At 46.4% G+C, this 23,110-nt stretch overlaps 1 long non-coding RNA gene across 1 annotated transcript; it reads right to left on the bottom strand.

The window, feature by feature from the left end:
- Nucleotides 1-2,080: 2,080 nt before the first annotated feature.
- On the bottom strand, nt 2,081-12,733 carry LOC123383209. Its single transcript, XR_006592711.1, has 4 exons — nt 12,451-12,733; nt 7,102-7,227; nt 5,105-5,217; nt 2,081-3,089 (listed from the first exon to the last, which is right to left on the bottom strand). It is a non-coding gene; the product is annotated as an uncharacterized LOC123383209 (long non-coding RNA).
- Nucleotides 12,734-23,110: the final 10,377 nt, after the last annotated feature.

The raw sequence follows: 23,110 nt of genomic DNA, 5'->3' as shown, positions 1-23,110 counted from the left end.
ACACAGTGGATTTCACCCTTTTCCTTCAAACTTCTTAATCTTCCTTTCCTTCCAAGATGACACATTACATAAGTCAGGGTCTTGGCAGATCCAGTTGAAATGCTCATCAGGAATTTTCAAAGGGACATTTTAATGAATGGACTATTTGAAAGAGCATGACAGGGTAAAGGGATGTAGATTCACCTGGATAATAACCACCCCTCAAGAAGCTGTCAGCACTCCTACACCCCATGGGATAGAGGATGGAAATGTTGGTACCAGGATCTAGCGGAGAGTTGGGGCCAAGGAAGGGGCAGCTGGGCACAAAGCTTGATCATAGAAGGATACAGTAGCCCCAAACTGCTTTGAGGAAGGATGACATGGGAGGAATAAATATCCCCACCTCTCTCCCAGCACCTTCTGATGTCCTGACAGGGACTCCCACTGGCTAAACCCGAAAGGAATCCCGAGGGCAAGGAAGCCCATGAGATGCATCACATAGGTGACAGCCTTCCAGGACACATAACAGCTGGAGAGGACAAAGAGCAGAGGGTGATGGTAGCACCATAGGAAACACACTAAATGCTCTCGCATTTTCTCCTGTCACTGACTGCCCCGTCTCCATCTTCTCTGCTGGGTCTCCCTCACCTAAGAGCTGGACCTGCCCATGATTCAGTGCTCAGACCTCTTCTCTTCCCTCTTCACATTTCCTTCATGACCTTTTCCAACCTCACAGTCTCCAATAATGTCTACATGCTAATGTCCCTATGCTTATAGCCCAAATGGACCTTTCCCCAGAAACCCACCCTGGTATATCCAACCACCTGCTTGACATTTGCCCTTGAGTGTCTACTAGTCACCTGCTGTTTAACATGTCCAAAATTAAACTCCTGAGCAGCACCCCAAAACCTGTTCCAATAATAGTCTTCCTCATCTTAGTAAATGGCAACTTGATCTTTCTAGTGGCTAGGTCAACAGTTTTGACATCATTCTGGCTTTGGGTTTTAACCTCACCAAATATCCTACTTGTCAGCAAATAATTTCTACTCCACCTTCAAGATGGCTCAAGAATTCTGTACTTCCCTTCACCTTGTCTGCTAAGACCCTTGGCCAAGCATAGATTATTGCAGTAGCCTCTGTGAGGAGCTGTGGTATGCTACCAAGACCCCTTCCCCCTAAAAACTGAGCTTACATTCCTAGCTGCTGGTAGGGTTGGTGGCTGAAGGTTGTCAGTGAGTCCCTCTCTGGGGAGTGTCCTCCATGGACGAGAGTTGCTCAGTCCAAGTCACATCTTCACTGTGGGGTCAGCGTACATCCAGAGACTGGCCGCTGTTGGGTAGGAAGGCCCAGCCATCTTGTCTTGAGGTTGGACAGCACTAAAGGGCCATCCCAGCTTCAGAGTCCCATGGATCCGATGCACTTTTTTTTTTTTGGCATCGGCATCTCTGTTCAAATCCTCCTTCCACCAAATCCCATTTTCTTCCCTCCCTCGGTACATCCCTCCCCTCAGATATAATTGCTAGTGCACTGTCTACATGCAGATTTCCATCTTGGAGTCCGGCAGGGAAACATATCTAAGACAGCCTCCTCAGTGAGCAACTGTTATCATTCTTGCCTGCCTGTAGTGTATCCCTAAACACTATAGCAAGAGTGCCCTTCTAGAGCTTAAGCAGAGCTTAAGTAGTCTGGCAGTTCCCCCCCACCCCCACCAACTAAACATAGAACTGTCATATCCAACAATTCCACTTCTGGATACATGCCCAAAAAGATTGAAAGCAGGGTCTTGAAGAGATATTTGTACTTCCATGCTCACAGCAGCATCATTCACAACAGCGGAACGGTAGAACCAACCCAAGTGTCCATTTACAGATGAAGAAGCAAAAGGCAGTTTGTTCATACAATGGACAATAATTCAGCCTTAAACAGGAATAATGTTCTGACGCATGCTAAATGAGGATGAACCTTGAGGACGTTATGCTTGCAAAATAAGCCAATCATAAAAGCACATTGTATGATTGCACCAGTGTGAGGTACCTAGAGTAGTCAAGTTGGTAGAGACAGAAAGTAGAAAGGGGGTTGCCAGGGACTGGGGGGAGGGGGGAGCAGGGTGTTGTTTAGTATCTATAGAGTTTTAGTTTTGCAAGACGAAAAGACTTCTGGATATGTGCATGTACTTAAGATCACTAACTGTACACTTACAAATGGTTAGGATGGTAAATGTATGTATTTGATCACAATTGAAAAACATTGAACAAAACAAAAACTACTTAAGTTGGATTATGTCATCCATTATGTGCTCAAAACTTCTTAGGGATTCCCCCTTTCACTCACAGCATGGTCAAAGTCCTTACAGCCGGGGTCTGTATACATTTACACATTTCTCTGGTGTCCTTCTCAGCCTCCCGGGCCTCTATGAAGGCCCCCAAACATGGCTGGCGCTTCTACTGGTGCTTCTGAGCACTGCCCTTCTGTTTCCTCTGACAAGAACCTCCTTTCCCGGCAGTATCTGTGTGGCTCATCTCCTCACCCCCTTCACAAGCCTCCACGTGGGCTTTTCTTCTCTAGCTGTTTGCAGATGCCCCTTCTCTGGCACTCCCTATCTCCATCCCATACTTCCTTCACCTCCTCAAAACTGAGGATTTTCTCACATGCTTTAAGACTTACTTATTGTAAGTATTTCAGGCTGGCTCTGCCCTCTAGAATGTCCTCTACAAGGACAGCCATTTTTGCCTCTTCTTTCATGGCTATATCACCAGAGCTGGAAAAGTGACCAGCACATAGTAGGTGGTCAACAAATACTTGTAGAATGAGTGTGTTAGGAGCTGGCCATGAATTTTGTTAATGAAATAGAATCTGTTTGCCCCTTCTCCATATTTAGGATAGTTAAGAAGGCTTGTTTAAAAACACTCTGGTGTTTGGAGCACGTTTTTCTTCCGTGGATTTAGTTTCAGGAAGGATGCAATACACAAGTAGTTTTCAAGAGGGACGCTCCTGAAGGTGGACGCTTCGGTACCCAGGGTGGAGACGCTCTTTGATTTTGCTTCCTGGGATCGAGAGAACACAGCTTGTGATGTTTTTGTCCCACTTTTGGATGCATTTGGGCGAAGTTCCTGGAAAGGGAGATGTCCTAGTTAAGAGAGGTATGAGTGATGTATCTAGCAACATGGCAAGGTTTCCAAAGTGAGTGATCCAAGTAGGTCCCCATGAGGTAGAGCGGAGGGAATTGGTGGCAGGAACGAAGAGCTTCACCTCTTACCTCTGGGCGACTGCAATTCCGCAAATCTACTCTTACCCATTTATTTGGCAAATATGACCATTCAAGGGACTACTATTTACTAGGAGCCATTCCAGTCATGCCTTTAAGACTGGAATTTGGTAAAAGGACTCACTGAAGAGAAGACTGTACCATGATTTCAGCTTATTATATATCTTCCGAGCTGTAGAGCTGAGGGAGCAAGGAGGACGGATTATTTAACTTCAAATTATTGGACCATTTATTAAAATAACTGTAAAGGCATGATGCATGATGCATTCCAGTTTACTGCACGTAAAGGTGTTAATCAGTTTTTCTAGATTCAGGGAATTTCACCTCTGTTGGCTGCAGTGTTCAGCCCATGTTTCTGAACCGAAACATCTACATTGAGGATTCAGCCTGTGGACCTGGGCAAGGAGGCTATGCTCTTTGCTAAAGCAGGCTACTTTCATAGTGCAAAGTTTTTTAAGTATTGAGTGAGAAAATCTTGCAATTTCATATTTTGCCCCAAATTTGTCCCCTTATCATTTTTCCCCCCAACTTCACATAAAGGAGATATTTATCTTCTGGGTTTTGGGGGGTTTTTGCCCTTTTTTTACTAATTAAGGCATCCAACTTATCAGTGTTCCAGACCCTTCTGTTCTAGTCAATAGGGATAAACACGGGGCCCGAAGGTAATGAACAGATCCATCACCCCCCAAGCTTCCTCGTGCATCCCTTAGTGAGCTCTCCTTACATTCTTCTTGTTTTCTCAGGTTCCCAGGCAACCACGCATCTGCTCTCTGTCATTAGAGAATAGCGAGTTTTTTAAATGGACTCACACAGCATGTACTTCTTTTGTTTGGCTTTCTTCATTCAGTATAACTATTTTGAGATTCTTGCATATTGTTGGTCACACGGCTTGTCTCTCTCCCTCCTAAGTGGGATTTCATTGTACAGACACACCAAAATGAGTCTATCCATTCATCTGCTGATGGACACTTGGACTGTTTCTCAGCGTTCGCCTACTACAGATAAGGTGGCGTGGCTGGGGGCTAGGTGGTTCAGTCTGTTCAGTGTCCAACCCTTGATTTCGGCTCAGGTCATCATCTCATGGTTTGTGGGTTCGAGCCCCACATCTGGCTTTGTGCTGAGAGCACAGATCTCTGCCCCCTTCCCCTGCTCAGGCTCTCTCTCCCAAAATAAATAAACCAAAAAAATAAATAAATAAAAACAACAACAACAAGGTGGCTAGGGCATTTGTATATGAGTCTTTGTGTGGACATACACTTCCACATTTGGGACAGTGATCTGTGACAAGAATGGCTGGATCATATGGCAGGTAAATGTTTAAATAAACAGCCGGACTCTCTTCTATGGTGATCATACCAATTAAGTTCCCACCAGCTGCCTCACTGCCTGATGGAGGTAGAAATTCAGGATCTCCCTTGGGAGACCCTTGGTCTCATCCCAAGTGTGGAGTTGGGAGTTCTGGCTCCCTACATGGTCTCCACTGACTGGAGAAGGGGATCCCATGCCTTGTTCCAGGTGGGAAGGCCATGCCTCTCTACCTGGCCTTCTCTGAGCTAGCCCCTACCCTGAGAAGAGGGAGGCTCATTAGGACCTCCAAAGGACAGAAGAAGTCCAGCCATATGAGTTGGTGTGTAAGGGGGTAGGGTAGCAGATTTTTCTTATGTTTTCATGGAGCCAACTGGTTACTATTTAAAAGGTTTCTGTCTTGCTAGGCTGCCTACTTTCTGGAGCCCTTGGCTAGACGGGACAGGCTTTTGTTGGGGCTTTTTGGGGCTGTAGCTGTTGGTGTTTCTGAGTTGCCATTTTCTTTGGCTCCAAGTCTGGGATAAATGAGGCAAAAAGAAAACACAGAGAACTCACCACCATGTCATTCCTTGGGTCCTGAGATTCCTAAACAGTCTGCCTTCTTCCCTCTACTTCTCAGAATCCCGCCACGTTTGCTTTACACATAAGGTCCAAGGTGTCCAGGTGCCCTATTGGGAGAAATAGGGCAAAGCACATGTTTTCCATCTTCCTGAAAGTGATGGTTTTAAATGATAATTTTTTGACAGTTTTAGTAGATAGAACACAATTTTTAAATTGATCCTGTATCCTATAGCCTCGATAAACCCATATTAATTCTCAGGTTGAAAAAGTACCCTTCTACTTCTGGTTTGTTGAGTGTTTTTATCATAAAAGGGCTGGGTTTTGTCAGATGCTTTTCTTCCATCTGTTGAGGTGATTGTGGTTTTTGCCCTTTCTTCTATTAATATGCCATATTGTGTGTTGAATCTTGTATTCTTGGGATAAATCCCATTTGGTCATGTTGTATGATCCTTTTTATATGTTTCTGGATTTGGTTTGGTAGTAGTTTGTTAGGGTTTTGCATTTATATTCACAAAGGATATTGGTCTAGTGTTTTCTTTTCTTGTGATGTCGTTTGATTTTTGTATTAGGCTAAACCTGGCTTCACAGAATGACTTGGGAAGCGTTCTCTCTTCTGTTTTTTGTAAGAGTTTAGGAATAATTGATTTTAATTCTTTAAATGTTGGTAGCATTCACCAAGAAAGCTGTCTCGTACTGGTGTCTCTCTTTTGGAAGTCTTTGGTGACTGATTCAGTCGCTCTTGCTATGGGTTTATTCAGCTTTCTATCTGCTTGAGTCAGTTGTAGAAATGTGCCCATTTAGAATTTAGAATCTGTCTTTTTAGAAATGTGTCCATTTCATATAGGATGTTCAATTTGTTCACCTACACTTTTTCATAGTATTTCCATACAATCCTTATTTCTGTAAAGCCCACGGTGACATTCCCTCTTTGACTCCTGATTTTCGTTATGTGAGTCTTCTGGGGTTTTTTTCCTGGTCAGTCTACATAAGGGTTTGTCAATGTTGTTGATCTTTGCAAAGAGCCAGGCCTTGGTTTTTCTATTGTTTTTTATCCTCTATTTCATTTATTTCTGCTCTAATGTCCTTCCTTTTTCTTGGTTTGGGTTTAGTTTGCTCTTTCTCTATTTGCTTAACGTAGGAAGTGGGGTTATGCTTCAGATCTCTCCTTTTAAAGACAGCAGTTACAGGAACATATTTCCTCCTAAGCACTGCTTCGACTGAATCCCATAAGCTTTGGTATGTTGTGTTTTTGTTTTCATTCATCCCAATGTATTTCCTAATTTCCCTTGAGATTTTCTTTCCTTTGACCCGTTGGTTGTTTGGGCTTGCATTGTTTGATTTCCACATATTTGTGAAATTTCCCAGATTTCCTTGTGTAATTGACTCCTAATTTCTTAGCATTGTGGCCAGAGAACACACTTTGCATGACTTCACTTCTTTTAAATTTATTCGGATTTGTTTTATGGTCTAACAAACAGCCTGCCCTGGAGAACGAGCACTTGAGAGGACAGAGCTGCTCTATGAGGGTCATTAGCCTGGCGTTGGCTGATCATGTTCAAGCTGTCTGTTTCCTCATCGATCTTCTGTCTAGTTGTTCTGTACACGTGTGGTATTAAAATATTCAACAGCCGAGGCACCTGCGTGACTCAGTCACTGAGCGTCTGACTCTTGATTTTGGTTCAGGTCATGATCTCAGGGTCATGGATTGGGCTTCATGCTAGACGTGCAGCCTGCTTCAGATTCTCTATCTCTCTCTGCCCCTCTCCCCAACTCTCTCTCTCTCTCTCTAAAATAAAAAAAAATACTCAACTGCTTTTGTTGAATTGTTAATATCGACCTTAAATTCTGTCCATTTTTGCTGCCTTTTTTTTTTTTTGCTTTGGTTTCTGTCTTACTCTCTACTCTTCATGACATTTTCTGGAGGTAAAGCTCATAGCTATGCATTTTCACATGTTCCTGAAGTTTGAGAGCCATAATTCAAGTGAGATTACCTTATTTCGGATGCTGACAGGAGTGCTGATGAGAGCAGGGACCTCCCGTGTTGACATCTAGTCCGGGTTTAGCCTGGTGAATTGCACCAAAAGTGGACCGAGCATGGTTGAAGGCTCTGTTCTTACCTTGAGAGAATGAGCAAACACAGAATCAGAACCAAAGAAAAATTATAAAGGACACACCCCATTAAAGCCATAAGAAAACAAAAAAGTTCTAAATGATGACACTGACGTGATGGAGAAAGTTATTTTGCTGGAATGAAATGTCTGATTGTGATGTGGAGGACCATGGGCACTGCTGGACAATTTCTGGTGATTTGTGTGTCTTTACTTCTTATCACCATACGGACACTTAATTTCCTCTCACATCTTACTCCAAACTACTGAAAAACTTTATAGGATATAGCTCACTATAAAATCATGTCCTTTTACTTGTCCAGAAAGACAGACACACACACACATACACACACACATGCCATTTGCATGTTAATCTGCCTTATTCTTCCCTCATTAGTCTGAGACAATTCGGGCAATGGTACTTAGCTTCCTGGTGCTAATACGGTCACGAGCAAAAATGATTCTGCCTTGATCATGGGTTCTAACAGATCAGATGTTTCAGAAGTGTGCCTGCACTCCCACAGCATTTAGTATGAAGCATCTAATCTTAAGTACATTCCTACAATCGAATCAGAAATGAAAACAGAAGGACCTAGTGGAGCCAAGAGGTCTTAAGAACAAGTCTGTAAATAAAAGCATAGTTGATTTGCTAATTGTTCTTCCCTTTGGAAGAACTACCTTATGAAATAAGTTTGTTTTCCACGTTTAGGGGCAGATTGGTGTTAATTAGCTTTTGCTACATACAAACCATCCCAAGATGTAGTGGCTTAACAGGACATCTTCTGTTGACTTCATGAGTCTCTTGGTCAGTGACTTCCCCTGGGCTCAGCTAGGCAGTTCTGTTTATCTCCCCGGGCTCAGCTGACCTCAACTGGGGCTTGTAAGTGAGTCTGCTTGGCATCCAGAAACTCAGCTAAGGCTCCAGGGTTCTCCTCCACGTAGAATCCCATCCTCCAGCAAAGGAAACCAGGTCTGTTGCCATGGAAACTGGCTCTCAGCATAAGAGGAGGCTCGCATCTCCTCCAGGGGCCCAGGCTCCTGATGATGACATCACACCATTTTACTGGCCAAAGCAAGTCAGAGAGTGGGAGCCTAGTTTCACTCTTGATGGGAGGGCTGAAAAGGAGGATGACCTTTTCCTCTCCCCAGTCTACCACAGAGGTCTGCCTAAGAAGTCTAAACAGTTCTGAGTTCCAGGATAATATGTACATGAACGTTTCGAATTCTAGATTCTGGACAAAAGCCTTTAAAGATCCGGGTTGGCAAACACAGCCCATGAGTTAAGCTGAGCCTGCTGCCTGATTTTGTAAATAAAGTTATATTGGAACACAGGCACTCGTCTTACATCATCCGTGGTGGCTTTCGTGCTAGAACAGCAGACGTGGGTTGTTACAACTGAGAAGGGCTCGCTCACCAAGTCTAAATATTTATTATCTGGCCCTTTGCAGATATGAAAGGTGACCCCTGTTCAAAACCATCGTGCAATATCAGGGCCCTGCGTGCATTTTTGTTCATGACCCATCTGGCACCAAGTGGCTGGTAAGATTGCACATCATCCTGTTTAAACTATTTTTGATTTATTCCAGTTTCTACCTGGAAGGATAAGTCCTACTCAGTATTCTTTTCCAACACATCTTGGCCAGCATTCTCTGTGCGCTTATTTCCAGATGAACGTTAGAAACCCTTTGTGGCATTTCACCACATCGCACTAAGATTTAGGTTGGAGTCATGGAATCGTAAGTAGACTTGAAAAGAACGGATAATGTGTAACACTGAGTGTGCCCACCTGGGAAGACAGCACAGTTCTCTCTTCAAATCTGCTGGATACCCATCAAGAAAACTTGGCCAGATTTTTTGTGTGTGTGTATGTGTGTGTGTGTGTGTGTGTGTGTGTCTGTGTGTGTTTAGTTTTCGTTATTTTGTTTGTTTTCAGATACGATGTGTTCATTTATTTTAAGGCTGTTGAGGTAGTTCATCCTTTTTATTGCTCTTATGAGAGAAAAATGTTTTAATGTACTTAGTGGTGAATGTTCAGGCACATTAGAAGCCATCAAGAAGCGCTTAATGGGGTAATTTAATTAAAGCCAGTTCTCGGAGGCCCTTCTACGCATCCCTGTATTAGCTGTCTTTGTATATCTGCATGCATTTGAAAGTAGAAAATTATATACCTCTTAAAAGTATTTAAAACACCCATCTCGCACCGGCGTTGGCATCACAGAGCCACAACTAATACCGCTCTCCAAAAGTGCCTGCACATAAGTCATTCAGACTTCTCCTTTCTGCTGGGCACTTTGAGCCTTTCTCAGTGTTGCCTGCAGTGTAGAACCGTGCCTTCTGGTCCTTTTGCTGAAGCCACTCAAAATTCTTCAGTGACTTTTACGGGAACCCTGTGGTCCCACATCCCCGTTTGGGATCCAACTTGGCCGGGGAAGTAGCACCTTTCCTTCCTCTCCTTGGCAGGGACCTTGCCGTGGCCTTGACGATGATTCGGACTGACTGGAACCTCGGGGTGGACGGGATGACAGCCAGGGAACGGGAGAGACGGGGAGGGGGCCACGTGTCCCTCCCCACTGTTCTAACAGGCCAGCCAGAGCCAGCCTCCCCGGGAGCGCTAGCACTGCATGGCGGGCTCCCCTGTCCACACCGTGTGCTGGAGCGTGTGGTGGGGATGGAGCTTCCCACTGGACTCTTCCTTCCTCGCGGCTTTGCTTCGAGAGAAGATGCCGACTCTAGGTTCCTCTCAGGTGTTCTCACTTCCATTTAACAGATGGTGGTTTCCACTTGGCTGCTTCGTACATCGGCAGCCCAAGTCCACGTCCAGGCCACTCCCGGTATGTCTTTGGCTCCGGGAAAAGGCAAACTGTTGGTGAATAATTTCCTGTGCTGATGAATTGGTAAAGATGCCAAATTATACTCATTTCAAATCACGCTTGTCCATTTTTAAAGGATGGTCTTACTAACTGGACCAGGCAACTGTCGGTTAACCTAATTTTAGTGTAATAAGGAGGGACGTTGGAATTATTGTTGTATAGAGATGCTCTCATGGTATGGTAGTTGCTTTATCTTGAGACACTGCAATATGGACATGACTGTCCTCTAACAGAACTTGAAGGACATTCTGGGGATGCAAAACAATACTTTGTCCATGCTGTTCCAAAGACAGGGCTATAAAGCACTGAATGAATATTCTAAAATAACATTTGTTTTCCATATAAAGAAGATTTGTTTTGACAAATTCAGATGTTCAGAAATGGAAACGGCTTATCTGAGCGGTAGTGAGCTCACTAGCAGTGGAGGTATTTAAGCAGGGAAGAAAGGCTTTGCTTGGGATCCCCTGCTATCATTTCCTAGCGTGGAGCGTGCTATTTTGCACCTAAGAGGCAGTACAGAAGAGCAGAAGTAACGCAGGAACTGTGGAATCGGACCCACCTGGTTACAGTCTTCCATCATTTACACTGGGGCAAATCACTTAATTCTCACCAAGGCTTAGCTCCCCTTCTGTAAAATAGAGGTCATCCAGATGTCACTTCTGCATATTCATCTGCCAGCGCAGCAGTAACAAAATACCAAAGACCGGGTGGTGTAAACAACGGAAATTTATTTTCTCATAATTCTGGAAGCCAGAAGATAAAGGCCACGCAAGGAATCAGCAAGGTTGGCTTCCTCTGAAATCTCTCTCCTTGAATTCTAGATGCCGCCTTCTCGCTGCGTCCTCCACATGGTCTTTCCCCAGTGTGTGTCCGTGTCCTAATCTCTTCTTCTTATAAGGACACCACATTGGATCAGGGCCCACTCTGCTGACCTCACTTTAACTGCATGACCTCTGTAAAGGCCCTCTTTCCAAATACAGTCACATCTGGAGGTCCTGGGGGTTAGGGCTTCAACACGGTGGGTGGGGGGGGCGGGCGACACAGTTCAGCCCATTACATTTCCTATCCTTGGGTCACTTTTTGTCCACATGCACTGTCTTGGTGTTCATCCCGTTACTAACCTGGACAGAGAACAAAGTGCATCTTTATGTTTGGCTAGAATAATCCACCTGCAGAAAACGCTTTGGATGAAGACTTCCCAGGATGGAGGAGGGGCTTCAGGCACACACCCCTCCACAGCACGTGACCTATAGTCATGAGTCTGCTTTTCTCTTTGCGACACAGGGGACTCAGAAGCCAGTGTCTCCCTCAGCGAGAGACCCTTCTCTACTTGAATGCCTCCGTGAAGTTAACTCCGTGAAATGTGCTCTTAGAGATTTCGCCCAGTTTCTTGCAGCATGCCGTTGGGGGAGCCTGGAAGGAATATTTTCTTCCAACACCCGCTCCTCTTCTGGGATTGTTTAGTTGCATGTGGTTTTCCTGTTTCCTCTCCTCCTGCAGCCGGGGGAGCAGCAAGCTTCCACTCTCTTCTCTGTAGATCCCACCTCCGATTCCATTGCCAAAGGTGCCCTCTTCCATTAGTCAAAGATGAGCCTGTGTCCCCGGCTTCCACCAGCGCTCTGCAAACAAAGGGGCCACGTCTCAGCAGCGCACCCCCTTCCTAGAAGGCAGTTTCCAGGGACCTTCAGAGACTAGTGCCCCCTCCCTGCCCCATCCCCAGGTGGCTCACCTTGGATTTCTCCTGACTCCACGCAGGGCTGCACGCTCTTACTGAGTGAATTCTGCTGACTACACTTCCATCTTGGTTCAGCAGGCTAATAACTGCATGAGTCTCAGGTGGGAAGAGTGGAGGGGTGGGGGGAGGCAGGAGCGTTAACCAAGCTCAGTAAGGCTTTTTGTTTGGTTTTTGAATGAATGTGCGACTAGATGAATGCTATAAAAGAGATTCAAGGATTCCAAAGGGTATTGTACGCTGGGAGTTGGCCCTGAGATTACTTTAATGTTCTTTTCTCATCGTGGAATTCAGAATTGCTAATTCTGACTTGCTTTCTTCCCATTTCTACAGAACCCTATTTTTTATAGCCAGTGCCGATGGAATGCTCACTATGGTCCAGACACGGGTCCAAGTGCTTTAGTTATATTGACTCATGTAATGCTCCCAGACACTCTTTGAGGACAGCCTCTCACTATGCCCCCTTTTGTCCTGGGGAAACTGAGGCAAAGAGCGATTAATAACCCACCTAGGGTCACGCAGCTCGTTAGAGGCACACCTTGTTCACATTCAGGCTTTCTGGGTCCAGAGCCAGTAGGTGGGGCCCACACCCCTCTTCTAACAATGGTGTGTCCTTTGTTTTGAACTCACCCAAAGGTCCATGATCGGGGGTGTCTTGGGTCCACACTGAGTGAGGAGTTGATCAAGTGGCAGCCCAGAGGAAGCACAGCAGCACTGGGGAACAGATCATAAGTGGAAGCTGGTTGGCAATGACATTCACGGAATCTGGGAGCCCCAAAAGTCCCTCTCGGTTCCTTAGTCCCACCATCCCACTGGCCGCGTGGCCCTCCCTGCTCAGCATGTTTCTGTAGCCTGTGAGTGATCCAAATAGCAGGGCAGTCCTGCCAGCTGACCACAGGATGCTATGCATACCTCCGGCCACCCCCCCCCCCAGCCTCAGCTGCACCTTCTCGTTAATGCAGGCAGATTAATACCTGACTAAGGGTCCTGGTGAGTTCACAGAATAAAGCTATTAGCACAATGTCTAGAATACAACATGTACTGCATAATTGTTAACCGCAGTTAGCATCATTATCCTCATCATTTGGCCAACATTTCCCAGTTAACATGGAACGCTCATGCACTCTGGTCTTGTAGGAGGTAAAAAATAAATCAATAGGCTTATTATCCTCATGTTCGAGATAAGTTATCTGAGTCTTAGGAACGAAAGGGCTCAAGGTTATACCCATTTATAGAACACTGATTAAGACCATAGGTTTTTGGAAGAACCCTGACCAAAAAAGTCAAATACAAAAACCTATATTGTGCATGGATATTTTCTGCATTGTGAGTAGCAATACAGAGTCTCAGAAAATTACCTACTTTTTTTTTTTTCAAGGAAGCTAAGCTTTTAAGTGGTAGAGCTTATATGCAATTTTAGGTCATTGGTTCAGCCTCTGAGCCCTTTGCTCTCTAGGACTTCCTTCGTTTGTTAGGTGGCTCATTCAGTCATGTGACCGCACGCCATTTATGCCTGGCACTCTTCTGGATGTTGGAGGCACAGCTGCGAAGCTGGCGGAGGGAAGAGCTGGGCACAGAGATCTTAGCTGAACGGGAAATGCCCACAATACTCCTTAAGTGCATTTGCAGCAGCAGGAAAGAAATGGTTGCCTTGGATTTGCGTGAACAGGGGTGAGCTCAGAGAGGTGGAGGGGCCCAGGGCACAGAGCCTTTAACTCAACACAAAAGACAAATCTAGCTGCTAAACTCTTTATATGTGTGCCATGCATTTATTTTCATGGGTCAGGGCCCCACATCAAAGAGACTTAAGTTTTTTTCGAAGAGGAATTTACTGTTCTACTTTCTGGAAAGCTGTCTGGGGCAGCTCAGGGAGCCAAGGCAGGACCTCAGGAAGCAGCCCCGAGGACTTGAGCTGAGGACCTCACACTCACCTGACCCTTCCCTCCATCCACTTCCAGACCTTCTGCCTCTCTGTGCAAGTGGCTTGTGGCCGCCCCCTCCCCCGCCCCTCTACCAGGCAGCCCCTCCCTCCAGCACGCAGGGGTGTGGACCCAGGGATGAATGATGGGCCACTTGGGTCATGTGACCTGTCCTCCGTCACACCCCTTTTCAGGCTGTAAGGTAATAAGCCCTGATAAGTCCCACCTGTCTGGCTGCTGGTAGCGGGAGGGAGGCCAGGTGTGTGTGCAGAAAAGGATCGTCGGGCTTCCTGGACACATCAAAACGGGTCACTGTTGCAGCCCAGGACACCACAGACCTGAGGGAATCCACGGCCCAGGACGAGCCCTGCAGCAGCCACAAAACGACAGTCCCTTGTTCACGTACTTTGCACGAGAGGCCGGTCCGGCTGAAGGTGGCTTGCACGTCCCAGGAAGCGGGGAGCCAGGCCCGCCTGTTCCTGTCCTGCACCTGACACTGGCACCAGCGAGGCTGGTGTGGGAGGATGTGACAGGAGGAGGTGCAGAATGTGAATGGAAGTCGCTCTCCCTTTCCCTTAGCTCGGCTTCAAGCCTTTAATATGTAAATGTGTGCGGTGGAGCTCCCCGAGGGAGTCTGAGCTCAGTAATGGGTGCGGGAAAGTCACGGCTTGCTCAAGAAATCAGAAATAACCCGGGAGGGTGCACAGGCAGGAGCACTGGCCCTGGAATTCAGGGCGCGCATCTGGGTGGGCGGGGGTGCCCTTAACCAGGCCCTTCTGGGGAGTGTGCGCTCCGTCTGCCGGCCAATGAGGCCTTGGGCGGACCTGTCGGTTACACCACAATTCGATTTGTGGTCTGCAGTGTTTTAAAATAATGCTTTCTCTCCCTTGATCAATATTGTTTATGCTGATTTCTTAATTCTCTGTGCTCTAGGGGTGCACGATTTGCCTTAAAGAGGAAGGGAGGAATTTAAACGTCCATCCGTGGTGAAGAAAAACCCACGCCATGGCACGGGCACGGCATGACAAATAACAGAGGCACCTTCCGGACATAGGAAGACTGGCAGGCATATTGCAAAGTGTAAAGAACACGTTGAGGCAAGGCCAGGAACGGGAATTTCCCACTTACTGTTCTGGAAAGGAAGGGAAATTCGGGAATAGGGAAAGGTAGGGAAGGGAATAACCATGCGTGGTGAGCTTCTGGGCCACAGATTGGGCCTGGACGGTTCACGTCAGCCACAGAGGAGACAACGGACGGCCAGGGTCCAGGATGGTCTCCAAGGGGCCATGAGCTCTGGAAACTGGAATTGAATCAAGGCGCACATGTGCGTTTTTTCTGGGAAAGAGATTTTTTACATCCACCGCATTTTCGAAGGTACGGAGAGGCACGGTCTCACAACAGTGCTCAGAGTACGGCTCTCCAAAATAGATGCTGTCCTTTTCTGGGAGGCTGACCCTGGAGAATGCTGATTTTCTTTTCCCTGGAGATCTGGGGACGAGGATTTGATTGTGACAGTCTGTGGTTGCTATTCAGCACCCAATAATCGGATTACTTTGTCAGAAGGATACTTCACTGCTAATTGGCATAGGGAAGGTGCCAGGAGCCAAGGTGTCCAGCTTGAGGAGGGAGGGGAAAATTAGAGAAAGCTTGAACACTGAGCGGTGCCTTTGGAGGCTATTAAATGGGTCTGAGAGGGAGCCTGTCACATCTGGTTGTTGTGATAATTAGATTAGGAAGCAGAGAGAAGCAGAGAGCAGGCGCCCAGTGTAATCTGCACAGACACTGCCAGAGGCCCGGGAGGTGGATCTGAAAATAGCTAGTCTGCAGAGGTGACCTCCGGACCATCACACGGCCCAGAGCCCGGGCTCGCAGGCCCCAGGCTTAGAGGGCATCTTGCCCTGTAGCTCCCAACCTCCTCCTGGAGCCATCTGAGGATTAGACTTCCCTGGGGTGCTCGTTTGCAAATACAGGCTCCCAGTTCCTGCCCCTGCACATTCCAGGCCAGGAGACCTGGACTTGGCCCCAGGGGTCTCCATTGTAAACAACTTCCTTGATTAAATGGGTGGATGTCCAGTTTAGTTGTCACTGACCTCGTTCAACATCCTCATTTGAGAGACCGGGAAGCGGGGCGGGGACATCTGCCGGGAATCACATCCCAAGCACAGCGCCACCCACACTGTGCCATGCACATCACATATGTTCTATCTTATTTACTCTTCCGGGATGGCCCTGCAATGGTGACTTTATTTACTGTAGTTGACAGACAAGGGTACTGAGGTTCTGGGAGGACCAGAGACTTGCCCAAGTTTGCACAGCTAATGAGTGATGAACACATGGCCCGGCTGCCTTCCAGGACCCCACGGGGCATTGTTGTATGGGCTTCCTGCCACGGTCTGCAGAGCCCCCACCTGCGAGATGGCAGGGTAGCCCCTCACCGTGTGAGGAGGTCCCAGCTGGTCCCTGTGAAGGAGCCCAGCCAGTGTTAGGCACTGCCCCCCAAGGTCCAGGCTCTTGACTCCTTCAACCTCCTCCCGCCCCTCCCCTGTTATGCACGTAGTGGCTCAAGTTTTGTTTGTGGCGAGAAGAAGAACCCCAAACTCTTAAGTCCTCGCTCATGATCGTCTCCATAAAATCACGTAGTTTCTCATCAATAGCGTTTGGACCCAATTCCTGTGTCCTGGGAATAGCAGCTTCTCATTCAGGATCTATTTTCCCCACGAAACCACGACGGGGCAATGTATCCTGGTTCACTATCGAGAGTGCTGTTTCTTTCCAGGGCTGATATTCAGGAATTCTAGATGTGATATGTCTGCATGGCCAGGTAATATTATGAAAACTTATTTTTGGTCATTGTTAAACTATGAAAGTGTGCCTTGGGGGCGCCTGGGTGGCGCAGTTGGTTAAGCGTCCGACTTCAGCCAGGTCACCATCTCGCGGTCCGTGAGTTCGAGCCCCGCATAGGGCTCTGGGCTGATGGCTCAGGGCCTGGAGCCTGTTTCTGATTCTGTGTCTCCCTCTCTCTCTGCCCCTTTCCCGTTCATGCTCTGTCTCTCTCTGTCCCAAAAATAAATAAACGTTGAAAGTGTGCCTTGTACAGCACAGTTGAGAAGTTTGAGTTTACTCTCTAAAACCTCTTTTTTGTTTTCCTGACGTTCACGATGTAGTTATGATGTCAGGTTCAGTCACATGGGTGAAACCAGCTTTTATAATAAAATAGGCTGACACGTCCGTTATTTCAACCATTGGCGGTCAGGGTCCCAACAGGAAAAAGGTGGTACGCTTAATTTCTTTAAATAGCTGGTTTATCTCGATGTAACTTACATCCCATAAAATTCACCCTTCTGAAGTGTTTAATTCGGCAGGTTTTAGTACATTCGCACAGTTGTCCAACCATCACTACTATTTAATTTTGGAACATTTGTATCACTCCAAAAAGAGATCCCGCACCCATGAGCAATCATTTTGCATTTCCCCTCCCTCCAGTCCCTGGCAAGCACTTTATGTAGTGATCTGTCTGGAGATTTCATATAAATGAAATCCTATCATCTGTGGTCTTTTCTGACTGGATTCTTCACATAGTCCACTGGTTTACAAGTTGGTCTATGTTGTAGTGTGTATCTGTACTTTACTGTTTCTTCTTTTCTTTCTTTTCTTTTCTTTTCTTTTCTTTTCTTTTCTTTTCTTTTCTTTTCTTTTCTTTTCTTTTTTTCTCTTCTTTTGTTTTTTGAGTGAGAGAGAGAGAGAGAGAGAGTACAGGAGCAAGGCAGGGGAGGGGCAGAGAGAGAGAATCTCAAGCAGGCTCCATGCCCGGCCCAGAGCCCGAGGCAGGTCTCCACCTTACAACTGTGAGATCATGACCTGAGGGGTAATCAAGAGTCAGACACTTAACCAACTGAGCCACCCAGGCGTCCCCTGCCTCTTATCGCCAATATCCTGTGGTATGAACACGTCCCATTCTGCTCATCTACCCATCAGGTGATGTACGTTTCAATCGTTTGCACTTTTTGATTTTTACGAATAATGTTGCTATGAACACCAACGTACAGGCTTTGGTGCAGCTGTGCGTTCCCATTTTCCCTGGTATAAGCCGAGGAGTAGAGCTGCGGGGTCATATGGCAACTCAGGGTTGACCTTTGGAGAAAGAAGGGCTTTGTATCACTCCCCCCACGGCAGGTGTAGAAGAGCTCCGATTTCTCCACCTCGTCATCAATACTTGTTATTATCCTTATGTTTTACTTCATCTACCCTAGGGAACATGACGTAGTATTCCAGAGTGTTTTTGTTTTTCATTTCCCTGATGACTAATGGCACTGAGCATCTTTTCCTGTGTTTATTGACAATCTATGTAACTGTATGAGAGGAATATCGAGTCAAGTGCTTTGCCTGTTTTTAACTAGGTTGCTTGTCTTTTTATTGTTGAGTAATATTTTTTAAGATATATGTGTTCTGGATACTAGACCTTTGTCAGATATATGATGTTCGAATGTTTTCTTCCATTCCATGAGTTGTGTTTTTACTTTTTAATGGTGTCTTTTGAAGCACAAAAGTCTTACATTTTGAAGTCCAACTGTACTTTTGTTATCACCTCCAAGGAACCATCCATCACCTGACCCAAAGCCACAAAGGTTGGCTCTTAGGAGTCTCTTTAAGACTTGTGTAGTTGGACACTTTTCATTTAGGTCAATGAAGCATACCTAAAATTCGGGAGAATTTGCTGCAGCAAATGTTTACAGAGGTGTGGGCAGGGTGAAGCAAAACCAACAGGGGCGGTGCAGAGCCTCGGGGCTCAGGGCTATAGACAAGTCTGGCCCATCCCAAGACCTGCAGAACAATTGCAGGGAGTGGAACACAGAGGCGTTCTGAGGACAGACTGACCCACGGGAGCTGTACCTTAGGTTGGTTGATCCAGAGTGACTCAGCAGCACGGGGTGGGGGGACCAGGAAATGTATTCCCTGACCCACTTTTCCTTCCTTCTTCTGGTCTTGTCTGCTGCTCTCCATTGGCTGACCCCATCCAGAAGCCAGAATTCATTCAAGGGAGCAGAGTCACTCTGAGACAAGGGAATAAAGACTTCATTATCAGAATTAGACCTCGTCATTTGTTGGAGCAGGTGCAGAATGTGAGTCCAGAAGTCAGAAAAGGAGGCACTAACCAGTCAATCTGAGACTTGTTTGTCCTGCTTCCAAAGTGGTGCTGAAGGGCAGAGCCCATACAGCAGTCTGTGCGTGACCACAAGTGGGCTTCTCCTGGGGGCCCCAGAATTGCTGTGGGTCAGCAGAGAGGGAGGAAGAGCTGGCCAGGGTGGAGGAGAGTGTGAATGGCCTGGAGCCCAGAGGGCATCTTTGCGTCTTTCTGTCACATCCACAACCACTCCAGAGAGTTATGGCGGCTCAGGCACTTCTCCTTCCAGACCTTGAGTATGTTCTTCTTTAGGACAACTCTAACCTGGAATCATTCAGAGGAGAAAATTATGGGGAACCCAATCCCCAGCTCAGCAAAATCAGCACGGTCTACTTCAACACTGTCCATTCCTTGACAGCCTCTTTAACACATTTACTCTCCAAGTGAAAAGACAAGCAAAATCCTGCTTCTTCCTAAAATGAAGCATCTAACCTTGTGCAAGTGAAAACATGCTAACTCTCTCTCCAAAGGAGAATTCAAAGTTCTATGTGTTCAAGTTATCCATCTGATGTATCCATTGCCATTTTAGCTGAGTCATACTCCCCTTTGATAGCCTGTATCTCACTTCCTGCGAGACAAGGTTGACTGCTAAGAATATATCTTAGGCTAAATAGTTGGAAAATGGAAGAGAGACAGAGAGAGGGAGAGACAGAGAGAGAGAGATCTGGTTAATATTACACAAATTTGCTTATATAAGAGCAAGAAAGAAAGACCCAAAACTTTAGCAATCCTCATTTCTGACACTGGCCACGGGTTGTTGCTAGCACTTACAAACTTCCATCATCTACAGCCTGTGAATTTTCCCTTTCCCCTCAGCAAGGACCTCAGATGCTTATGGTTCCTTAATTGGTGGGATGATCCAAACCCTAATTCTTGAAATGGCTATACTGTTTTCAGTTTTGTCAGTATTGTGTTTTGCAATATTTTATCAACTTTCCTTAAGGGATAAAGGAATGTTAAGAGGTACCCAGATCTCTTGCATTCCAGACATATTTCTCCTTGCCCCTGTTGTTTGGTAGCAGCCCCCAGTCCCCTTGATAGTCAGGGTCAAGCAGCCCAGCCCACACAACAGCCCTATATTTGCCTTCTGATTCAGTGTCCCACCAAATTTCCAGGTCAATGGAATGGTTACTATGTCCCTTGATAGAAGCATCCCTCCCTTGGGAACTAAACTCTTTTTTAAAAAAAAATTAATGTTTATTCATTTTTGAGAGAGAGCATGAGCAGGGGAGGGGCAGAGAGAGAGGGGGAGACACAGAATCCAAAGCTGGCTCCAGGCTCTGAGCTGTGAGCACAGAGCCCAACGTGGGGCTCAAACCCACGAACTGTGAGATCATGACCTGAGGCAAAGTTGGATGCTCAACTGATGGAGCCACCCAGACGCCCCTTGGGAACTAAAGACTCTTTGAGCAGGAAAGTGGAAAGTTGCAGGGATGGGTTACAAAAACATGGCTAGTGGATCATTAAGGGAAAATGTGAAGAACTACTCCTATTTCCACCTTGTATCCAGACCTGGAAGTCCTGGCAAGGAAGAAACTACTGGATATCAATTGCTGATTCTGAGCATATACCTCATCCCTTCTGAGTGTTGCCCACTGCCCCGATACCAAACAGAGACTTTCAAAAACCATATCACCATTCTGTACAGCGAGCTGATCCATGGGACCATGGTAACACTGGTAACTTACATGCACTTGAGCCCGTTGCTAACTTCCATTTGCTACGAGATCTTGCTTGGTCAGAAATAATGAAGTTTGGATTACCATGATGGTCAATAGGTAGCTAATGAGTCCAAAGATGCTGGTTTGGGCAGAAACACTGTGGACAGAAAGGGCAAATCCACATCCAGGGAAGTCTTTCTTTCAGAGAGAACAAAGTGCTGCTTCTTTCATGATGGAAGTGGTTCTATTAATCAACCTGCCACCAAGTGGCAATCTGGTCCCCTTAGGAGAAAGGAGCCAAATTAGGAGCCTATTGTTGGTCTTCCTGTCGGCAGGTTGGGCATTCAGTAGCGACAGCAGCCAGATTGGCTTTGATGAATGTAAGTCCATGTTGCTGAGCCGAAGCAGAATCTCCATCCCTGCCACCATGCCCTCTGTTCAGGAGCCCATTGCTTAAATAGGGTGACTTTGGAATGAGATGAACTGACATCCTAGAATTAGTCATTTCATCCACCTGATCGTTCAGATCTACCGTTGATTGCTCTTTAGTGAGCATTCACACATGAGACAAACATCCTCACGGTTGTAAACATTCAGAGAGGTCTATGTACATTCCTCTCCCACAGACCTTCTTGTCAGAAATTTTCCAACCACCTTACTTTCAGGTCCAGCCAGACTTAGTCAGTGTTCATGAGCCAGTGTTCACGAGATCTCCGACAATCTCTTCTTTCAGGCAAATTGAAGGGCCACAGGTGCATCGCCGGCAGTTCTGGCCATTGTGAGGGCTTCTTTAGTGCCTTTACTGTCCTCTGGGTCAGCTCCTCAATGTGGCAGAGATGTTGTTGCTGCCCATTCTTGGATAGTGCCACAACCTTGTGCAGAACTCTCTGTAAACAAGGCTGGAATTTTTTCTTCCTCAGCTGATTGGTCGTAGGGAATTGCCCATGAAGCAATGGGTGCCCACCTGAGGGAAAGGAGGGAATACAGCAAGCATAGAAGTTATGGGAATTGGAGCCACTTGTCCATGAGATTCACTTGAGTTCAGAACCTGGGAAGCCAATCTTGTATCTACCATTCCCACTTGATGATGGAGTGCTACAGGGCACGGCAAATATTGTAACGTGTTGGATCAGACAACATCCAGTTCGTGGTGGACACCTGGGGTTGCCTAGTCATTTGGAGAATTATGGATGGGCATTTGTTGTCCACTAGGGCCTGTGCAAGCCAGGAACTGTCAACAGAATAGTATCTGGAGAGGATGAGCTTCACTCTAGGTTCTTCAAGGTTTATGCTGGGATTCTTCTATGAGACCTGCTCAGGGTTCCACAAAGCATCAGTATCTACCACAGGCACTTTAAACACCATCAGATTTGCTGGTTATATGGCCTAAGGGCTACAGCAGCTTGAATGACAGCCCTGACCAGATCCAGTGCCTTTCTTCCTCTGCTGGTTAATCAAAGTGGGCACCCTTTATGTTACTTGGAAAACGGGTCAGAGCAGCTTGACCAAATACAGTATATGTTGCCTCTAAGACCCAAGGAGACCCACTAGGTATTGTGCCTTCTCATGGGTAGGGGGGCCAGAGAGAGAAATGCGTAGCTCACCTTGGAAGGAATATATCAATGTGCCTCACACTACTGGCCCCTAGAAATTTCACCAAATTTTCTGGGAATATAAGATTCTGTAGGTCAGCAATTTGCAATGGGCTCAACTGGCCAGTCTTCTGCAGGTTCGGCCTGAGTTTGCTCAGGTGGCTGCAGTCACTGACAGCTCACCTGGGGCGGGAGAATCCCTGCTGGACCACAGTTGGGTCTTGGTTGAAGCCCTGTTCCTACGCAGAAACTCCATCAGGCGGCCCTTCCCTACAGATTCTGGTCTTGTTGTCTTCCAGCATTAGTGCCTTCCTTTCCTACCCTCATCGACAGGGTCACAATGACTTCTTTCCATTGTTTGTACCTTCCTGTCTCACCATCTCCTGTGATTTTGCACAATGCTTCCTTCATCTTTATTAACAGGCTACTTTCTCCACAATTATCATTCATCCCTTTGAACTGAGTCTCCGTGTTTCCTGTTTAACCTTGACTAATACAGTGATCTCTAAGCATAAAAATCCTTTAGTGATTAAAGTTTATATTCCTCAAGGAAACACATTAAAGCCTTGACATCCAATGTCTGGAAAAAATGGCTTTTGTCTGTTCTGTGTGCTTATTTCTGCTGCCTTCCCTTTTCAGCAGTTTGTGTGAATGGTTTACATGCCACGTCTTCTCATCCCGATCTCCTCTAGATGGCTCGATTCTTTCTATTTTCTCTGACACAGCGAGGATGGCTCCTGGACTCCCTGGTCACCTCAGGAGAGGCAACACTTTTTCTCTGACACTCAGAGAACAGATTCTGCCTACTTTTGTGACTTACAGAATTACCGGAGGTTAAGTCATCTGAGATGGATTGCAGGTCAATGTTAGAAAAAACTGAGTTCAGCACTTTCTTTTGGGATTTGATTAAATGTCTGGTGCCAGGTTTCACTCCAC

This window comes from Felis catus, chromosome F2 (genome assembly GCF_018350175.1).
Source record: "Felis catus isolate Fca126 chromosome F2, F.catus_Fca126_mat1.0, whole genome shotgun sequence".
Taxonomy (NCBI): domain Eukaryota; kingdom Metazoa; phylum Chordata; class Mammalia; order Carnivora; family Felidae; genus Felis; species Felis catus.
This window is presented reverse-complemented; position numbering and strand designations above follow the sequence as displayed.